The sequence below is a fragment of the Vanacampus margaritifer genome, chromosome 8 (assembly GCF_051991255.1).
Source record: "Vanacampus margaritifer isolate UIUO_Vmar chromosome 8, RoL_Vmar_1.0, whole genome shotgun sequence".
Lineage (NCBI taxonomy): Eukaryota > Metazoa > Chordata > Actinopteri > Syngnathiformes > Syngnathidae > Vanacampus > Vanacampus margaritifer.
Window position 1 is genome coordinate 8,339,743 of NC_135439.1, and position 7,080 is coordinate 8,346,822.

Consider the following 7,080-nt stretch of genomic DNA (forward strand, 5'->3'; position numbering starts at 1 on the left):
TAGGAGTGACTTCCAACTTTTTCTTGTTGGGTGATGTTAGATATTATTAACATTTTTAATACTTCATTTCATATATTAACCATTGTTATACATTATTAACATCTTAATTATTTATATTAACCATGTTGAAAGGTTTTATAGACGTGTAAAGCAAGTAGTGTTGAACTCAGTATAATTTGACCTTAAGATGGGACATATTATTTGGTCTAGAAGTTCCTTCTCTGTGGGAAAACACATTTAGTCCTTGAACAGAATCTGTCTCGAACACACACCCACCCCTGACTCTGTTTTCGCCATCGCTCATGGAAAAGTACCCAGAGAGTATGTTTTGTCTACAAATGAAAGAGAGGCGGTCGGTTTTAACTATAAGAAGCCATTTTACACGCGGAAGAGGCACATTCGGCGCTCTGAATTCCACCTGTTAAGTGATGAATTGGAGACTGTCACGATGTCCAGAGATCTCTGTTAGATTAAAATCATTTTTGCAAAGGTGTTTTTCCTTACATTAAATCTGTCTTCAAGTTTTGGAACACGCAAAGAGGACAAATATTTTATTCCTCTTTCAGTGACGATAACAAAATATTAGGTTTAAAAGTGGCGTGCTGGAAAAATGCATCAAGAACGCATTAGCATTAGCAGCTAGCTTCATTGCGCCATCGATCACTGCGAAAAAATTCGCGGGGTCGTGACCTGCACTAGATATTCGTGTTTGGTCGGTGAAATTGCTCTGAGGCATGCTGGGAAGTCAGAATCAACTCTTTCCAATTATAGGCACAGGCCTATTGATGGTTTCAATAACTATGACGTAATAGTTGTGGTATAGGTCTGGTAAGTCTTCACCAAAGGCCCAAATTTGAAATATGCGCCCGCCACTGTGTCTGTAGATTGGCTGTCATGTTGAGGCAAACCCTCAAGTGATAATAGCACAGTGAAATTCTCATCATCGAACATGTTGCACTTCAAAACAAGTCTTGTGAAAGTGAGGTAGAACATATCCATCACGGCTTCACCTACATTAAAGCCGTTCATCCGTGGCCGTGCTAATAATGAACTGTGCTGCAGGTGCTGGAGGGTCACAGCCATATAACGATACGCCCCGATACCCGCCCCTCCGCCTTCCCCGCCGAGCCACCGAAGCGGAGCGGCTGGGCCCAGATGCCCACTCAGTATTCCGGTCACGGCTCGCCAAGCAGGCCCAGTCCCGTTTTGATTAGTTGACCACACCGGCGCCCGGTTGCACCCCATTATGAGTCGACGGGGCCAGTCGCCAGGTTGTATATTCCTCCCTGCCTGTCCAATTAAACCCCCCGCTGGCGGGCTACCAACAATTACGGCCTGCCACTGTCGTTCATTAGGCGCGGACACACAACAACAACATAAATAATAAAAAAAAAAACTCTCTCATTTCTGCCAAACAAGCAAAGCAGAGTTCGGTTTCAGTAGCGTGAATCAACAATGTCAACATATTAACATTCTATATTACAGTATAAAAAGAAAAAGTTGCTTAAAGTGAATCTACTCACGCTTTGTGGATACAGCTCTAAAAATGACCTCAAAAGTCTGACTTTTCCCCCCTCAAAATATTCATTGTCAATCATTAGATTCTTGTAAAGGTTGTGTGTGTTTTTTTTTTGTAGTAGTAGTAGACTTTTTGTTAATAATACTCTGATTTTATTCACGTAAAATTTATTTTGCAATACTTTCTCTCTCTAGTTACTTTTCTCATAGAATAGTAACTTTTTTTTTTCAAAAATGTCTGTTATTCAATGAATGTTAAAACAATTTTTTATAAAATGTGGGCTTTTTTCGCGTGAAATTTCAACTTTATTTTCGTGGTATCACAACACTTTTGTCTAAAAAAATAATGTTTTCATAAAATGACCACTTTTCCTCTTACATTACAATTTATTCCCTCATAAAATTTAAAACTTTTTTTTTTTAATTAAATTAATTTTACAGAAAATTCAGACGTGTCTTTTTTTTTGTTCTTACAATGTACTTTGTTTCATTTTTTATTAAATTTTATTTAGCTATTTTCCATTGTAGAAATAAAGAAAAACCCCAAATACTGTACACTTTAGGAGTTAATGCTTTAGAACTTTACTCAGGAGATGAAACCGCATTTGGAGAAATAACTGATGGGAATCACCACGCATGATTGCAGTAGTCCTGAAAGCCTTGGTTCGAGCATCTCCTCATTCATTTTCTAGGTTTATTATAAGATGAGGTGACAACAGAGGGTGTAAGGCCATCTGAATAATCTGATGGAGGAATAGGTGGAGGGCGAGAAGGGAAGGTTGGAGGGGCAGGTTTTTGGTGAGCGAAAGGTTCCAGTGCGATAACGAACGGCAAACGGATCGATTGTGTGCGCCGCCCTGCTGCGTTGGGGGTGTGCGGATGCCATTAAGATGAAGGAGATTAGTGCTGCCACGATGTGAAGAGAAGTTGGAGAGTGGAATGAATAATATTGGGGTTTCAAGCTACATTTATATTGGAAGTTACACTCTTGGGAATTCTATTCAGTACCTGACAAAACAATAGATGGCTGAATGTTTTTATTTGTATTTATTCTTTTAAGGTTTTAATGCATTTGTAATCACTGCCTGCAACCCAGTGGCAGATGGTAAAACTAACTTTGGCCCCAACAAAAACAAAATTCTTGGAATAACAGCTAGCATGCTAACACAGCTACCGAAAGCGCCACAGAAGAGGAATAAGGATTTTAGTTACATAACACTCTTCATTCATGTCAGATTTTGAATCAAATTGGAAATGATGCTAAGATGTTAACATAGCAAGATAACCAACAGAAAAGGTTAAGGCAGATAATTAAGGATTTTTCATCTTACTGTACTGTCAGGTACCAAATGTAATGGAAATTGATATCATGCTAATATGCTAAGAGTTTATATGTTAACATATAGCAAGATGAAAACCAGAGAACAGATGGCTAATGCAGAAAGCTAAAGATCGTGCTTTTAAGTCAGGTTTTATTTCAAATAAAAATGTATAAAATGCTAACATGCTAGCAATTGGTATGCTTATATAGCAAGATAGCAACCTGAGGAGAGAAAGGGCTTACAAAAGATAACTAAAGTCAGTCAGGCCGTATTTCAAATGAAAACTGACAAAATGCTAACATGCTAAGAGATATATGCTAACATAAACAAGCGCTATGTCCTTAAATCAGGTTGTATTTCAAATAGTTTTTGAACAAGATGGAATGTGCTCAATCTGATTGATATGGACTCATTTCCATTATGGTTTGTAGCATAATGCTACAGCAGATCGATAGGATTTTACATCAGGGCCTTGTTTGTACTTCAAATGAACAATGAAACCGACACAAATATTAACACATGAAAAGAGTGCAGAAACCACAAAGGTCAATCATATATGACTTGACATCTTTCTGTGTAGTCTAGTCAGATTTCAAATAATTATTGATCAAATGCTAACATGCTACCAGTTGGCATGCTAACATTCAGCAAGATAGCAGCCAAGTGTACATAGCAATATCGTGGCTAGTGTGTTGCCATCGCGATAGAAGCATCGCGATGCAAATCGTGATTATGCACGCTCACGCATTTTCCTGCTGCGTGGTCAGCCATGTTTACGGCACTGTTTTGGCTCCTGATTGATGGAGGGTGGACGGAGGGCGCTTGCTCCATTGTCCATCAGTGGCGTGACCTCATTTAAGCTTTATATGCCACTGCGGGCCTGCTTAATAGACCGTACGCTTCTGTGAGGCCTACTAAAAAGCGTGCGGTGAATCAGCAGAGGAGCAAGTAAACTGTTAATGATGCCCTTCACTTGGTCCCATCAACACTTTTGCTATTTCTCCACTCCAGCCAACAACAAAAAATTAGTAATGTGTGTGTGTGTGTGTTTTTTTTGGGGCTGTAACTGCCAAATATTTATAGAATAGATTATTTAATTGATTATTCTATTACAGAATTAGAAAAAAAATTGCATTCAAGTTGACTACAAATTCATTATTCTAGTTTACTGTTTATTATTTATTATTGTTTTTTATTTGGTTTTGTTTAACTCATTTACTGCCATAAATTCATTTTTTTTAAAATTAGGGGCGACAAGCGATTAACATTTTTAATTGTAATTAATCGCATGACTTCACTAGTTAACTCACGATTAATCACTAATTTTATATCTGTTGTAAATGTACAATAATATTTTTTCTAGGTTTTCATACTCTTGTTAACAAAAGTGGAAAAAAATGTTAAACTAATAGAAATAATTGAAATGAATTTTTGACATTTATAGCCGTCAATGGCAGTGAATGAATTAAAAAAAAGAAGAAAACATTATTACAATTTTGGGGCGTCAGGCGATTAAAATTTGTAATCATAATTAATCGCATGACTTCACTAGTTAACTCACGATTAATCACAAATTTTATATCTGTTCTAAATGTACAATAAAAAAATTCTAGGTTATCAACAAAAGTGGAGAAAATAATTTAACTAATAGAAATAGTTCAAATACATTTTTGACGTTTATAGCCGTCAATGGCAGTGAATGAGTAATTAACTAAATAAAACCAAATCATTTATTTCTTGTAATATTCAGACTTTATTGTCTCTCTTAAAAAAGACAGTAAACGTTTTTATGTGTTGTGTTTTAAATGTGTTTTTCATTTCATTTCTCATATTACAAATTTTTTCGAATAAATATTACAATCTTATTATTTATTTTAATATTCCGACTTTATCTTATAGTACTTCAAGAAAATCACGACTTAATTTGACGATTATTGCAATGCTCTTGGCACAACATTCTGACTTTGTTTTCCTCATAAATATTCAAACTTATTTAAAGTCAAAACATTCCATCTTTTTTTTCTTGTAACATTGGAACTTGTCATATTTGACTGTTTTTCACTCATTGACATTTATTGCTGCTGCTTCGTCATACTTACTAATTGCTTTGCTTTGGAAAATGAGGCCGAATAAATAGTTAGCCTACAAAACAATAAATAATCCATAATCGCATGAAATCATTTCGCATCCAATTTCAGTGGTAGGCGGCCCGGTTTAACATCCGCAAAGACATCAACAACCTCCTAATTAAAAAGCTTTTAGGAGTTTCTGTCCATAAACATGATTAGTGATGAGATATTGTGACAATGACCAACCGGAAACAAACCACACGAGAGCGTACAACGCTGCTAAGAAAACACAGCCGGCCACAGAGCAGCTGGAGAAGAGTAGAAGAAAAGAGAAAAGTTTTTTTTGTTTTTTGTTTTAACAGAGAGAAGAAAGCGAGAGAGAGACTCTTTGAAAGCACTCACATTGAGTAGAAACGCATTAGTCTGCAAGAAGAAAGCAGCTTTTGATGACCCCCCCCCCCCACCCCCCGTACTAAGATTACAGTAATTTGTGATGGCAGGGTTACAGGAGGCCTTATTTTAAAAGGACAAAGCAGTTAAAAATGAAAGAGCAGATATGTTGCTAAATGAATACTCGTCAAAATCAACTTTTAATTCAAATTTGGGCATCCACAGGGTGGATCTTTTTGCACTCAATAATTTTCCGGACTCATCATTGCGACAACCAGCTGGCCATATCACGTCTCAAAAATAGCAGTGCTCATGACGCCAGGATTCAGAATTTCCTTTATCTTTACTCATTGAAATGAATGAAAATGCCATTAGTCATTATGATTGCCCTCCCACTCACCCAAAAATAAATAAATAAATCAATATTAACAGGTTCTAAATGAGCTGTCTTTAATACCATATTTTTAAAACTTTTTTTGTTAATATTATTATTACTGTAATATTAAAAAATAAAAATGGATTCTCATTCTCATGAGTATTTTAAAATTAAGAACTATTTATTCTGCCTCATTCTCCAAAGCAAAGCAATTAGTTAAGTATGACGAAGCAGCAACAATAAATGTCAACAAGTGAAAAACAGTCAAATATGAGAAGTTCCAATGTTACAAGAAAAAAAAGATGGAATGTTTTGACTTTAAATAAGTTTGAATATTTATGAGGAAAACAAAGTCAGAATGTTGTGCCAAGAGCATTGCAATAATCCTCAAATTAAGTCGTGATTTTCTTCTCAACTCATTCACAGCCATAAATTCATTTAAAAAAAAGAAAAAGATTATTAAAAATTTGTGGGGGGGACAGGCGATTAACATTTTTAATTGTAATTAATCGCATGATTTCACTAATTAACTCACAATTAATCACAAATTATATATCTGTTCTAAATGTACAATAAAAAAATTATAGGTTTTCATACTCTTGTTAACAAAAGTGGAAAAAAATGTTAAACTAATAGAAATAGTTCAAATGAATTTTTGGCGTCTATAGTCGTCAATGGAAATGAATGAATTAAAAAAGAAAAGAAAACATTATTAAAAATTTGGGGCATCAGGCGATTAAAATTTGTAATCATAATTAATCGCATGACTTCACTAGTTAACTCACAATTAATCACAAATTTTATATCTGTTCTAAATGTACAATAAAAAACTTCTAGGTTTTCCTACTATTGTTAACAAAAGTGGAAAAAAATGTTAAACTAATAAAAATATTTCAAATGAATTTTTTACGTCTATAGCCGTCAATGGCAGTTAATGAGTTAAATGACATTCTTATTTCAACATTTCACAACTTTTTTCACAACTTTTTTCTCGAAAAACTTACTCCTGAAAGAAATGAAAAACATTAATTTGACAAAGAAGAATAAAGTATATTCTCAGAATTATGATGGACTTTACTTTCGTGATACAAAAAAATATTAGTAATATTAAAATATTCCTGTGGCAAATCTCTGTGACTTATTTTCTGCATATACAGTATTACAACTTTTATAAAAAAAAAAAATTAAATTAATAAAATGTGATTCTTGTTTACTGTATTATGACTTTTTTTCAAAAAAAATTTTAATGAATGAATGAATAGTTTATTATTATTATTATCAGCATATTACATTTTTTTGTGTAAATAAAATGTTATTCTTCAAACATAGTACATCATTTTTTTCTGGACCCAAAAATGACTTTATCCTTTTATGTGCTTGAAAAATATTTTTTTTCTCGTCATAT